This window comes from Chiloscyllium punctatum, chromosome 42 (genome assembly GCF_047496795.1).
Source record: "Chiloscyllium punctatum isolate Juve2018m chromosome 42, sChiPun1.3, whole genome shotgun sequence".
Lineage (NCBI taxonomy): Eukaryota > Metazoa > Chordata > Chondrichthyes > Orectolobiformes > Hemiscylliidae > Chiloscyllium > Chiloscyllium punctatum.
This window is the reverse complement of record NC_092780.1, coordinates 67,047,424-67,063,285: the sequence shown is the minus strand read 5'-3', so window position 1 is coordinate 67,063,285 and position 15,862 is coordinate 67,047,424.

Sequence of the window (15,862 nt, the reverse complement as noted above, 5' to 3'; positions counted from 1 at the left end):
ACAGTCAGAGAGCGATCGCAGACAGGGAGCGATCACAGACAGAGAGAGATCGTAGACAGAGAGCGATCACAGAAAGGGAGCGATCGTAGACAGAGAGAGATCACAGACAGGGAGCGATCGCAGTCAGAGAGCGATCGCAGACAGGGAGCGATCGCAGACAGGGAGCGATCGCAGACAGAGAGCGATCGCAGACAGAGAGCGATCGCAGACAGAGAGCGATCGCAGACAGAGAGCGATCGCACAGAGAGAGCGATCGCAGACAGAGAGCGATCGCAGACAGAGAGCGATCGCAGACAGAGAGCGATCGCAGACAGAGAGCGATCGCAGACAGAGAGCGATCGTAGACGGAGAGCGATCACCGACAGAGAGCGATCGTAGACGGAGAGCGATCACAGACAGAGAGAGATCGTAGACAAAGAGCGATCACAGAAAGGGAGCGATCGTAGACAGAGAGAGATCACAGACAGGGAGCGATCACAGTCAGAGAGCGATCACAGTCAGAGAGCGATCGCAGACAGGGAGCGATCACAGACAGAGAGAGATCGTAGACAGAGAGCGATCACAGTCAAGGAGCGATCGCAGACAGAGAGCTATCGCAGACAGTAAGCGATCGCAGACAGAGAGCGATCGCAGACAGAGAGCTATCGCAGACAGTAAGCGATCGCAGACAGAGAGCGATCGCAGACAGAGAGCGATCGCAGACAGAGAGCTATCGCAGACAGTAAGCGATCGCGGACAGAGAACTATCGCGGACAGAGAGCGATCGCAGACAGGGAGCGATCGCAGACAGAGAGCGATCGCAGACAGTAAGCGATCGCAGACAGAGAGCGATCGCAGACAGAGAGCGATCGCAGACAGAGAGCGATCGCAGACAGAGAGAGATCGCAGACAGGGAGCGATCGCAGACAGGGAGCGATCGCAGTCAGAGAGCGATCGCAGACAGGGAGCGATCGCAGACAGGGAGCGATCGCAGTCAGAGAGCGATCGCAGACAGGGAGCGATCGTAGACAGAGAGCGATCACAGTCAGAGAGCGATCACAGACAGAGAGCGATCACAGTCAGGGAGCGATCGCAGACAGAGAGCGATCGCAGACAGGGAGCGATCGCAGACAGAGAGCGATCGCAGACAGAGAGCGATCGCAGACAGAGAGCGATCGCAGACAGAGAGCTATCGCAGACAGAGAGCGATCGCAGACAGAGAGCGATCGCAGACAGAGAGCGATCGCAGACAGAGAGCGATCGCAGACAGAGAGCGATCGCAGACAGAGAGCGATCACAGACAGAGAGCGATCACAGACAGAGAGCGATCACAGACAGGGAGCGATCACAGTCAGAGAGCGATCGCAGACAGAGAGAGATCGTAGACAGAGAGCGATCACAGTCAGAGAGCGATCACAGGCAGAGAGCGATCACAGTCAAGGAGCGATCACAGACAGGGAGCGATCGCAGACAGAGAGCGATCGCAGACAGAGAGAGATCGTAGACAGAGAGCGATCACAGTCAGAGAGCGATCACAGACAGACAGCAATCACAGTCAAGGAGCGATCACAGTCAGGGAGCGATCACAGACAGAGCGATCACAGACAGAGAGCGATCGCAGACAGAGAGCGATCGCAGACAGGGAGCGATCGCAGACAGGGAGCGATCGCAGACAGGGAGCGATCGCAGTCAGAGAGAGATCACAGGCAGAGAGCGATCACAGTCAAGGAGCGATCACAGACAGGGAGCGATCGCAGACAGAGAGCGATCGCAGACAGAGAGAGATCGTAGACAGAGAGCAATCACAGTCAGAGAGCGATCACAGACAGACAGCAATCACAGTCAAGGAGCGATCACAGTCAGGGAGCGATCACAGACAGAGCGATCACAGACAGGGAGCGATCGCAGACAGGGAGCGATCGCAGACAGGGAGCGATCGCAGACAGAGAGCGATCGCAGACAGAGAGCGATCGCAGACAGAGAGCGATCGCAGACAGAGAGCGATCGCAGACAGAGAGCGATCGCAGACAGAGAGCGATCGCAGACAGAGAGCGATCGCAGTCAGGGAGCGATCACAGACAGAGAGAGATCGTAGACAGACAGCGATCACAGACAGAGAGCGATCGTAGACAGAGAGCGATCACAGACAGAGAGAGATCGTAGACAGAGAGAGATCGTAGACAGAGAGCGATCGCAGACAGAGAGCGATCGCAGACAGGGAGCGATCGCAGACAGGGAGCGATCGCAGACAGGGAGCGATCGCAGACAGGGAGCGATCGCAGACAGGGAGCGATCGCAGACAGGGAGCGATCGCAGACAGGGAGCGATCGCAGACAGGGAGCGATCGCAGACAGGGAGCGATCGCAGACAGGGAGCGATCGCAGACAGGGAGCGATCGCAGACAGAGAGCTATCGCAGACAGAGAGCTATCGCAGACAGAGAGCTATCGCAGACAGAGAGCTATCGCAGACAGAGAGCGATCGCAGACAGAGAGCGATCGTACACAGAGAGAGATCACAGACAGGGAGAGATCACAGACAGGGAGCGATCGCAGTCAGAGAGCGATCACAGTCAGAGAGAGATCGTAGACAGAGAGCGATCACAGTCAGAGAGCGATCACAGACAGACAGCGATCACAGTCAAGGAGCGATCACAGTCAGGGAGCGATCACAAACAGAGAGCGATCACAAACAGAGAGCGATCACAGAAAGAGAGCGATCAAAGACAGAGAGCGATCAAAGACAGAGAGCGATCACAGACAGAGAGCGATCGCAGACAGAGAGAGATCGTAGACGGAGAGCGATCACAGAAAGGGAGCGATCGTAGACAGGGAGCGATCGTAGACAGGGAGCTTTTGTAGACAGGGAGCTATCGTAGACAGGGAGCGATCGTAGACAGGGAGCGATCGCAGACAGAGAGCGATCGCAGACAGGGAGCGATCGCAGACAGGGAGCGATCGCAGACAGGGAGCGATCGCAGACAGAGAGCGATCGCAGACAGGGAGGGATCGCAGACAGAGAGCGATCGCAGACAGGGAGGGATCGCAGACAGAGAGCGATCGCAGACAGAGAGCGATCGTAGACAGAGAGCGATCGTAGACAGGGAGCGATCACAGACAGAGAGCGATCACAGACAGAGAGCGATCGCAGACAGAGAGCGATCGCAGACAGGGAGCGATCGCAGTCAGAGAGCGATCGCAGACAGGGAGCGATCACAGACAGAGAGAGATCGTAGACAGAGAGCGATCACAGACAGGGAGCGATCGTAGACAGGGAGCGATCACAGACAGAGAGCGATCACAGTCAGAGAGCGATCACAGTCAGGGAGCGATCACAGTCAGGGAGCGATCACAGACAGGTAGCGATCACAGACAGAGAGCGATCACAGACAGAGAGCGATCACAGTCAGAGAGCGATCACAGACAGAGAGCGATCACAGACAGAGAGCGATCACAGACAGAGAGCGATCACAGTCAGGGAGCGATCACAGACAGGTAGCGATCACAGACAGGGAGCGATCACAGACAGAGAGCGATCACAGACAGAGAGCGATCACAGACAGAGAGCGATCGCAGTCAGGGAGCGATCACAGACAGAGAGCGATCGCAGTCAGGGAGCGATCACAGACAGAGAGAGATCGTAGACAGACAGCGATCACAGACAGAGAGCGATCACAGACAGAGAGAGGTCGTAGACAGACAGCGATCACAGACAGAGAGCGATCACAGACAGAGAGCGTTCACAGACAGAGAGCGTTCACAGACATAGAGCGATCGTAGACGGAGAGCGATCACAGACAGAGAGCGATCGTAGACAGAGAGCGATCGCAGACAGAGAGAGATCGCAGACAGAGAGCGATCGCAGACAGAGAGCGATCGCAGACAGAGAGCGATCGCAGACAGAGAGCGATCGCAGACAGAGAGCGATCGCAGACAGAGAGCGATCGCAGACAGAGAGCGATCGCAGACAGAGAGCGATCGCAGACAGGGAGCGATCACAGAAAGGGAGCGACCGTAGACAGGGAGCGATCGTAGACAGGGAGCGATCGTAGACAGGGAGCTTTCGTAGACAGGGAGCTATCGTAGACAGGGAGCGATCGCAGACAGAGAGCGATCGCAGACAGAGAGCGATCGCAGACAGGGAGCGATCGCAGACAGGGAGCGATCACAGACAGGGAGCGATCGCAGACAGGGAGCGATCGCAGACAGGGAGCGATCGCAGACAGGGAGCGATCGCAGTCAGAGAGCGATCGCAGACAGAGAGCGATCGCAGTCAGGGAGCGATCACAGACAGAGAGAGATCGTAGATAGACAGCGATCACAGACAGAGAGCGTTCACAGACATAGAGCGATCGTAGACGGAGAGCGATCGTAGACGGAGAGCGATCGTAGACGGAGAGCGATCGTAGACGGAGAGCGATCACAGACAGAGAGCGATCGCAGACAGAGAGCGATCGTAGACAGAGAGAGATCGTAGACAGAGAGAGATCGTAGACAGAGAGCGATCGCAGACAGAGAGCGATCGCAGACAGAGAGCGATCGCAGACACAGAGCGATCGCAGACAGGGAGGGATCGCAGACAGAGAGCGATCGCAGACAGAGAGCGATCGCAGACAGAGAGCGATCGCAGACAGAGAGCTATCGCAGACAGTAAGCGATCGCAGACAGAGAGAGATCGTAGACAGAGAGCGATCACAGACAGAGAGCGATCACAGTCAGAGAGCGATCACAGTCAGAGAGCGATCACAGACAGAGAGCGATCACAGACAGAGAGCGATCACAGTCAGGGAGCGATCACAGACAGGTAGCGATCACAGACAGGGAGCGATCACAGTCAGGGAGCGATCACAGACAGAGAGAGATCGCAGTCAGGGAGCGATCACAGACAGAGAGAGATCGCAGTCAGGGAGCGATCACAGACAGAGAGAGATCGTAGACAGACAGCGATCACAGACAGAGAGCGATCACAGACAGGGAGCGTTCACAGACAGGGAGCGTTCACAGACAGAGAGCGTTCACAGACAGAGAGCAATCGTAGACAGAGAGCGATCACAGACAGAGAGCGATCACAGACAGAGAGCGATCACAGACAGAGAGCGATCACAGACAGAGAGAGATCGCAGACAGAGAGAGATCGTAGACAGAGAGAGATCGTAGACAGAGAGATCGCAGACAGAGAGCGATCGCAGACAGAGAGCGATCGCAGACAGAGAGCGATCGCAGACAGGGAGCGATCGCAGACAGGGAGGGATCGCAGACAGAGAGGGATCGCAGACAGAGAGCGATCGCAGACAGAGAGCGATCGCAGACAGAGAGCGATCGCAGACAGAGAGCGATCGCAGACAGAGAGCGATCGCAGACAGTGAGCGATCGCAGACAGAGAGCGATCGTAGACAGGGAGCAATCACAGACAGAGAGCGATCACAGACAGAGAGCGATCACAGACAGAGAGCGATCGCAGACAGGGAGCGATCACAGTCAGAGAGCGATCGCAGACAGGGAGCGATCACAGACAGAGAGAGATCGTAGACAGAGAGCGATCACAGTCAGAGAGCGATCACAGACAGAGAGCGATCACAGACAGGGAGCGATCACAGACAGGGAGCGATCACAGTCAGAGAGCGATCACAGACAGAGAGCGATCACAGACAGAGAGCGATCACAGACAGGGAGCGATCACAGACAGGGAGCGATCACAGACAGGGAGCGATCGTAGACAGAGAGCGATCACAGTCAGAGAGCGATCACAGACAAATAGCGATCACAGACAGAGAGCGATCACAGTCAGGGAGCGATCACAGACAGAGAGAGATCGTAGGCAGACAGCGATCACAGACAGAGAGAGATCGTAGACAGAGAGCGATCGCAGACAGGGAGCGATCGCAGACAGGGAGCGATCGCAGACAGGGAGCGATCGCAGACAGGGAGCGATCGCAGACAGGGAGCGATCGCAGACAGGGAGCGATCGCAGACAGGGAGCGATCACAGACAGGGAGCGATCGCAGACAGGGAGCGAGCGCAGACAGAGAGAGATCGTAGACAGGGAGCGATAACAGACAGGGAGCGATCGCAGTCAGAGAGCGATCGCAGTCAGAGAGCGATCGCAGTCAGAGAGCGATCGCAGTCAGAGAGCGATCGCAGACAGAGAGCGATCGCAGACAGAGAGCGATCGCAGACAGAGAGCGATCGCAGACAAGAGCGATCACAGACAGGGAGCGATCACAGACAGAGAGCGATCACAGACAGAGAGCGATCACAGACAGGGAGCGATCACAGACAGAGAGAGATCGTAGACAGACAGCGATCGTAGACAGACAGCGATCACAGACAGAGAGCGATCACAGACAGAGAGCGATCACAGACAGAGAGCGATCACAGACAGAGAGCGATCACAGACAGGGAGCGATCGTAGACAGAGAGCGATCACAGACAGAGAGCGATCACAGACAGAGAGCGATCACACACAGGGAGCGATCGTAGACAGAGAGCGATCACAGTCAGAGAGCGATCACAGTCAGGGAGCGATCACAGTCAGGGAGCGATCACAGACAGAGAGAGATCGTAGGCAGACAGCGATCACAGACAGAGAGCGATCGCAGACAGAGAGCGATCGCAGACAGAGAGCGATCGCAGACAGGGAGCGATCGCAGACAGAGAGCGATCGCAGACAGGGAGCGATCGCAGACAGGGAGCGATCGCAGACAGAGAGCGATCGCAGACAGGGAGCGATCGCAGACAGGGAGCGATCGCAGACAGGGAGCGATCGCAGACAGGGAGCGATCGCAGACAGAGAGCGATCGCAGACAGAGAGCGACCGCAGACAGGGAGCGATCGCAGACAGGGAGCGATCGCAGACAGGGAGCGATCGCAGACAGGGAGCGATCGCAGACAGGGAGCGATCGCAGTCAGAGAGCGATCGCAGACAGGGAGCGATCGCAGACAGAGAGCGATCGCAGTCAGAGAGCGATCGCAGACAGGGAGCGATCGCAGACAGAGAGCGATCGCAGACAGAGAGCGATCTCAGTCAGGGTGCGATCACAGACAGAGAGAGATCGTAGACAGGGAGCGATCACAGACAGAGAGCGTTCACAGACATAGAGCGATCGTAGACGGAGAGCGATCACAGACAGAGAGCGATCACAGACAGAGAGCGATCGCAGACAGAGATCGCAGACAGAGAGAGATCGCAGACAGAGAGCGATCGCAGACAGAGAGCGATCGCAGACAGAGAGCGATCGCAGACAGAGAGCGATCGCAGACAGGGAGGGATCGCAGACAGAGAGCGAACGCAGACAGAGAGCGATCGCAGACAGGGAGGGATCGCAGACAGGGAGGGATCGCAGACAGAGAGCGATCGCAGACAGAGAGCGATCGCAGACAGAGAGCGATCGCAGACAGAGAGCGATCGCAGACAGAGAGCGATCGCAGACAGTAAGCGATCGTAGACAGGGAGCGATCACAGACAGGGAGCGATCACAGACAGAGAGCGATCGCAGACAGAGAGCGATCGCAGACAGGGAGCGATCGCAGTCAGAGAGCGATCGCAGACAGGGAGCGATCGCAGACAGAGAGAGATCGTAGACAGAGAGCGATCACAGTCAGAGAGCGATCACAGACAGAGAGCGATCACAGTCAGGGAGCGATCACAGACAGGGAGCGATCACAGACAGGGAGCGATCACAGACAGAGAGCGATCACAGACAGAGAGCGATCACAGTCAGGGAGCGATCACAGACAGGGAGCGATCACAGACAGGGAGCGATCACAGACAGAGAGCGATCACAGACAGGGAGCGATCACAGACAGGGAGCGATCACAGACAGAGAGCGATCACAGACAGAGAGCGATCACAGTCCGGGAGCGATCACAGTCCGGGAGCGATCACAGTCCGGGAGCGATCACAGTCAGGGAGCGATCACAGTCAGGGAGCGATCACAGTCAGGGAGCGATCACAGTCAGGGAGCGATCACAGTCAGGGAGCGATCACAGTCAGGGAGCGATCACAGACAGAGAGAGATCGTAGGCAGACAGCGATCGCAGACAGAGATCGATCGCAGACAGAGAGCGAACGCAGACAGGGAGCGATCGCAGACAGGGAGCGATCGCAGACAGGGAGCGATCGCAGACAGGGAGCGATCGCAGACAGGGAGCGATCGCAGACAGGGAGCGATCGCAGACAGGGAGCGATCGCAGACAGGGAGCGATCGCAGACAGGGAGCGATCGCAGACAGAGAGCGATCACAGACAGAGAGCGATCACAGACAGGGAGCGATCACAGACAGAGAGAGATCGTAGACAGACAGCGATCGCAGACAGAGAGCGATCGCAGACAGAGAGAGATCGCAGACCGAGAGAGATCGCAGACCGAGAGAGATCGCAGACCGAGAGAGATCGCAGACCGAGAGAGATCGCAGACAGAGAGCGATCGCAGACAGAGAGCGATCGCAGACAGAGAGCGATCGCAGACAGGGAGCGATCGCGCACAGGGAGCGATCGCAGACAGGGAGCGATCGCAGACAGGGAGCGATCGCAGACAGGGAGCGATCGCAGACAGGGAGCGATCGCTGACAGGGAGCGATCGCTGACAGGGAGCGATCGCAGACAGGGAGCGATCGCAGACAGGGAGCGATCGCAGACAGGGAGGGATCGCAGACAGGGAGGGATCGCAGACAGGGAGCGATCGCAGACAGGGAGCGATCACAGACAGGGAGGGATCACAGACAGGGAGCGATCACAGACAGGGAGCGATCACAGACAAGGAGCGATCACAGTCAGGGAGAGATCGTAGACAGAGAGAGATCGTAGGCAGACAGCGATCACAGACAGAGAGAGATCGTAGACAGAGAGAGATCGTAGACAGAGAGCGATCGCAGACAGAGAGCGATCGCAGTCAGGGAGCGATCACAGACAGAGAGAGATCGTAGATAGACAGCGATCACAGACAGAGAGCGATCACAGACAGAGAGCGTTCACAGACATAGAGCGATCGTAGACGGAGAGCGATCGTAGACGGAGAGCGATCGTAGACGGAGAGCGATCGTAGACGGAGAGCGATCGCAGACAGAGAGCGATCGCAGACAGAGAGCGATCGCAGACAGAGAGCGATCGTAGACAGAGAGAGATCGTAGACAGAGAGAGATCGTAGACAGAGAGCGATCGCAGACAGAGAGCGATCGCAGACAGAGAGCGATCGCAGACATGGAGGGATCGCCGACAGAGAGCGATCGCAGAGAGAGAGCTATCGCAGACAGAGAGCGATCGCAGACAGAGAGCTATCGCAGACAGAGAGCGATCGCAGACAGAGAGCTATCGCAGACAGTAAGCGATCGCAGACAGTAAGCGATCGCAGACAGAGAGCGATCGTAGACAGGGAGCGATCACAGACAGAGAGCGATCACAGACAGAGAGCGATCACACACAGAGAGCGATCACAGACAGAGAGAGATCGTAGACAGAGAGCGATCACAGACAGAGAGAGATCGTAGACAGAGAGCGATCACAGACAGAGAGCGATCACAGACAGAGAGAGATCATAGACAGAGAGCGATCACAGACAGAGAGCGATCACAGTCAGAGAGCGATCACAGTCAGAGAGCGATCACAGACAGAGAGCGATCACAGTCAGGGAGCGATCACAGACAGGTAGCGATCACAGACAGGGAGCGATCACAGTCAGGGAGCGATCACAGACAGAGAGAGATCGCAGTCAGGGAGCGATCACAGACAGAGAGAGATCGCAGTCAGGGAGCGATCACAGACAGAGAGAGATCGTAGACAGACAGCGATCACAGACAGAGAGCGTTCACAGACAGAGAGCGTTCACAGACAGAGAGCAATCGTAGACAGAGAGCGATCACAGACAGAGAGCGATCACAGACAGAGAGCGATCACAGACAGAGAGAGATCGCAGACAGAGAGAGATCGCAGACAGAGAGAGATCGTAGACAGAGAGAGATCGTAGACAGAGAGATCGTAGACAGAGAGCGATCGCAGACAGAGAGCGATCGCAGACAGAGAGCGATCGCAGACAGAGAGCGATCGCAGACAGGGAGCGATCGCAGACAGGGAGGGATCGCAGACAGAGAGCGATCGCAGACAGAGAGCGATCGCAGACAGAGAGCGATCGCAGACAGAGAGCGATCGCAGACAGAGAGCGATCGCAGACAGAGAGCTATCGCAGACAGGAAGCGATCGCAGACAGAGAGCTATCGCAGACAGTAAGCGATCGCAGACAGAGAGCGATCGTAGACAGAGAGCGATCGTAGACAGGGAGCGATCACAGACAGAGAGCGATCGCAGACAGGGAGCGATCGCAGTCAGAGAGCGATCGCAGACAGGGAGCGATCACAGACAGAGAGAGATCGTAGACAGAGAGCGATCACAGTCAGAGAGCGATCACAGACAGAGAGCGATCACAGACAGAGAGCGATCACAGACAGGGAGCGATCACAGACAGGGAGCGATCACAGTCAGAGAGCGATCACAGACAGAGAGCGATCACAGACAGGGAGCGATCACAGACAGGGAGCGATCGTAGACAGAGAGCGATCACAGTCAGAGAGCGATCACAGACAAATAGCGATCACAGTCAGGGAGCGATCACAGACAGAGAGAGATCGTAGGCAGACAGCGATCACAGACAGAGAGAGATCGTAGACAGAGAGCGATCACAGACAGGGAGCGATCGTAGACAGGGAGCGATCGCAGACAGGGAGCGATCGCAGACAGGGAGCGATCGCAGACAGGGAGCGATCGCAGACAGAGAGCGATCGCAGACAGGGAGCGATCGCAGACAGGGAGCGATCGCAGACAGGGAGCGATCGCAGACAGGGAGCGATCGCAGACAGAGAGAGATCGTAGATAGGGAGCGATAACAGACAGGGAGCGATCGCAGTCAGAGAGCGATCGAGTCAGAGAGCGATCGCAGTCAGAGAGCGATCGCAGACAGGGAGCGATCACAGACAGAGAGAGATCGTAGACAGACAGCGATCACAGACAGAGAGCGATCACAGACAGAGAGCGATCACAGACAGGGAGCGATCACAGACAGAGAGAGATCGTAGACAGACAGCGATCGTAGACAGACAGCGATCACAGACAGAGAGCGATCACAGACAGAGAGCGATCACAGACAGAGAGCGATCACAGACAGAGAGCGATCACAGACAGAGAGCGATCGTAGACAGAGAGCGATCACAGACAGAGAGCGATCACAGACAGAGAGCGATCACAGACAGGGAGCGATCGAAGACAGAGAGCGATCACAGTCAGAGAGCGATCACAGACAGAGAGCGATCACAGTCAGGGAGCGATCACAGTCAGGGAGCGATCACAGTCAGGGAGCGATCACAGTCAGGGAGCGATCACAGACAGAGAGAGATCGTAGGCAGACAGCGATCACAGACAGAGAGAGATCGTAGACAGAGAGCGATCACAGACAGGGAGCGATCACAGAAAGGGAGCGATCGTAGACAGGGAGCTATCGTAGACAGGGAGCGATCGTAGACAGGGAGCGATCGCAGACAGAGAGCGATCGCAGACAGAGAGCGATCGCAGACAGGGAGCGATCGCAGACAGGGAGCGATCGCAGACAGGGAGCGATCGCAGACAGGGAGCGATCGCAGACAGGGAGCGATCGCAGACAGGGAGCGATCGCAGACAGGGAGCGATCGCAGACAGGGAGCGATCGCAGACAGAGAGCGATCGCAGACAGAGAGCGATCGCAGACAGGGAGCGATCGCAGACAGGGAGCGATCGCAGACAGGGAGCGATCGCAGACAGGGAGCGATCGCAGACAGGGAGCGATCGCAGACAGGGAGCGATCGCAGACAGAGAGCGATCGCAGACAGAGAGCGACCGCAGACAGGGAGCGACCGCAGACAGGGAGCGATCGCAGACAGGGAGCGATCGCAGACAGGGAGCGATCGCAGACAGGGAGCGATCGCAGACAGGGAGCGATCGCAGACAGGGAGCGATCGCAGACAGGGAGCGATCGCAGTCAGAGAGCGATCGCAGACAGGGAGCGATCGCAGACAGAGAGCGATCTCAGTCAGGGTGCGATAACAGACAGAGAGCGATCGCAGACAGGGAGCGATCGCAGACAGAGAGCGATCGCAGACAGAGAGCGATCTCAGTCAGGGTGCGATCACAGACAGAGAGAGATCGTAGACAGGGAGCGATCACAGACAGAGAGCGTTCACAGACATAGAGCGATCGTAGACGGAGAGCGATCACAGACAGAGAGCGATCACAGACAGAGAGCGATCGCAGACAGAGATCGCAGACAGAGAGAGATCGCAGACAGAGAGCGATCGCAGACAGAGAGCGATCGCAGACAGAGAGCGATCGCAGACAGAGAGCGATCGCAGACAGGGAGGGATCGCAGACAGGGAGGGATCGCAGACAGAGAGCGATCGCAGACAGAGAGCGATCGCAGACAGAGAGCGATCGCAGACAGAGAGCGATCGCAGACAGAGAGCGATCGCAGACAGAGAGCGATCGCAGACAGTAAGCGATCGTAGACAGGGAGCGATCACAGACAGAGAGCGATCGCAGACAGAGAGCGATCGCAGACAGAGAGCGATCGCAGACAGAGAGCGATCGCAGACAGGGAGCGATCGCAGTCAGAGAGCGATCGCAGACAGGGAGCGATCGCAGACAGAGAGAGATCGTAGACAGAGAGCGATCACAGTCAGAGAGCGATCACAGACAGAGAGCGATCACAGTCAGGGAGCGATCACAGACAGGGAGCGATCACAGACAGGGAGCGATCACAGACAGAGAGCGATCACAGACAGGGAGCGATCACAGACAGGGAGCGATCACAGACAGGGAGCGATCACAGACAGGGAGCGATCGTAGACAGAGAGCGATCACAGTCAGAGAGCGATCACAGACAAAGAGCGATCACAGACAGAGAGCGATCACAGACAGAGAGCGATCACAGTCCGGGAGCGATCACAGTCCGGGAGCGATCACAGTCAGGGAGCGATCACAGTCAGGGAGCGATCACAGTCAGGGAGCGATCACAGTCAGGGAGCGATCACAGTCAGGGAGCGATCACAGTCAGGGAGCGATCACAGTCAGGGAGCGATCACAGACAGAGAGAGATCGTAGGCAGACAGCGATCGCAGACAGAGATCGATCGCAGACAGAGAGCGAACGCAGACAGGGAGCGATCGCAGACAGGGAGCGATCGCAGACAGGGAGCGATCGCAGACAGGGAGCGATCGCAGACAGGGAGCGATCGCAGACAGGGAGCGATCGCAGACAGAGAGCGATCACAGACAGAGAGCGATCACAGACAGGGAGCGATCACAGACAGAGAGAGATCGTAGACAGACAGCGATCGCAGACAGAGAGAGATCGCAGACCGAGAGAGATCGCAGACCGAGAGAGATCGCAGACAGAGAGCGATCGCAGACAGAGAGCGATCGCAGACAGAGAGCGATCGCAGACAGGGAGCGATCGCGCACAGGGAGCGATCGCAGACAGGGAGCGATCGCAGACAGGGAGCGATCGCAGACAGGGAGCGATCGCAGACAGGGAGCGATCGCAGACAGGGAGCGATCGCTGACAGGGAGCGATCGCTGACAGGGAGCGATCGCAGACAGGGAGCGATCGCAGACAGGGAGCGATCGCAGACAGGGAGGGATCGCAGACAGGGAGCGATCGCAGACAGGGAGCGATCACAGACAGGGAGGGATCACAGACAGGGAGCGATCACAGACAGGGAGCGATCACAGACAAGGAGCGATCACAGTCAGGGAGAGATCGTAGACAGAGAGAGATCGTAGGCAGACAGCGATCACAGACAGAGAGAGATCGTAGACAGAGAGAGATCGTAGACAGAGAGCGATCGCAGACAGAGAGCGATCGCAGTCAGGGAGCGATCGCAGTCAGGGAGCGATCGCAGTCAGGGAGCGATCACAGACAGAGAGAGATCGTAGATAGACAGCGATCACAGACAGAGAGCGATCACAGACAGAGAGCGTTCACAGACATAGAGCGATCGTAGACGGAGAGCGATCGTAGACGGAGAGCGATCGCAGACAGAGAGTGATCGCAGACAGAGAGCGATCGTAGACAGAGAGAGATCGTAGACAGAGAGAGATCGTAGACAGAGAGCGATCGCAGACAGAGAGCGATCGCAGACAGAGAGCGATCGCAGACATGGAGGGATCGCCGACAGAGAGCGATCGCAGACAGAGAGCTATCGCAGACAGAGAGCGATCGCAGACAGAGAGCTATCGCAGACAGAGAGCGATCGCAGACAGAGAGCTATCGCAGACAGTAAGCGATCGCAGACAGAGAGCGATCGTAGACAGGGAGCGATCACAGACAGAGAGCGATCACAGACAGAGAGCGATCACACACAGAGAGCGATCACAGACAGAGAGAGATCGTAGACAGAGAGCGATCACAGACAGAGAGAGATCGTAGACAGAGAGCGATCACAGACAGAGAGCGATCACAGACAGAGAGAGATCGTAGACAGAGAGCGATCACAGACAGAGAGCGATCACAGTCAGAGAGCGATCACAGTCAGAGAGCGATCACAGACAGAGAGCGATCACAGTCAGGGAGCGATCACAGACAGGTAGCGATCACAGACAGGGAGCGATCACAGTCAGGGAGCGATCACAGACAGAGAGAGATCGCAGTCAGGGAGCGATCACAGACAGAGAGAGATCGCAGTCAGGGAGCGATCACAGACAGAGAGAGATCGTAGACAGACAGCGATCACAGACAGAGAGCGTTCACAGACAGAGAGCGTTCACAGACAGAGAGCAATCGTAGACAGAGAGCGATCACAGACAGAGAGCGATCACAGACAGAGAGAGATCGCAGACAGAGAGAGATCGCAGACAGAGAGAGATCGCAGACAGAGAGAGATCGTAGACAGAGAGATCGTAGACAGAGAGCGATCGCAGACAGAGAGCGATCGCAGACAGAGAGCGATCGCAGACAGAGAGCGATCGCAGACAGGGAGCGATCGCAGACAGGGAGGGATCGCAGACAGAGAGCGATCGCAGACAGAGAGCGATCGCAGACAGAGAGCGATCGCAGACAGAGAGCGATCGCAGACAGAGAGCGATCGCAGACAGAGAGCTATCGCAGACAGGAAGCGATCGCAGACAGAGAGCTATCGCAGACAGTAAGCGATCGCAGACAGAGAGCGATCGTAGACAGAGAGCGATCGTAGACAGGGAGCGATCACAGACAGAGAGCGATCGCAGACAGGGAGCGATCGCAGTCAGAGAGCGATCGCAGACAGGGAGCGATCGCAGTCAGAGAGCGATCGCAGACAGGGAGCGATCACAGACAGAGAGAGATCGTAGACAGAGAGCGATCACAGTCAGAGAGCGATCACAGACAGAGAGCGATCACAGACAGAGAGCGATCGCAGACAGAGAGCTATCGCAGACAGAGAGCGATCGCAGACAGAGAGCTATCGCAGACAGTAAGCGATCGCAGACAGAGAGCGATCGTAGACAGGGAGCGATCACAGACAGAGAGCGATCACAGACAGAGAGCGATCACAGACAGAGAGCGATCACACACAGAGAGCGATCACAGACAGAGAGAGATCGTAGACAGAGAGCGATCACAGACAGAGAGAGATCGTAGACAGAGAGCGATCACAGACAGAGAGCGATCACAGACAGAGAGAGATCGTAGACAGAGAGCGATCACAGACAGAGAGCGATCACAGTCAGAGAGCGATCACAGTCAGAGAGCGATCACAGACAGAGAGCGATCACAGTCAGGGAGCGATCACAGACAGGTAGCGATCACAGACAGGTAGCGATCACAGACAGGGAGCGATCACAGTCAGGGAGCGATCACAGACAGAGAGAGATCGCAGTCAGGGAGCGATCACAG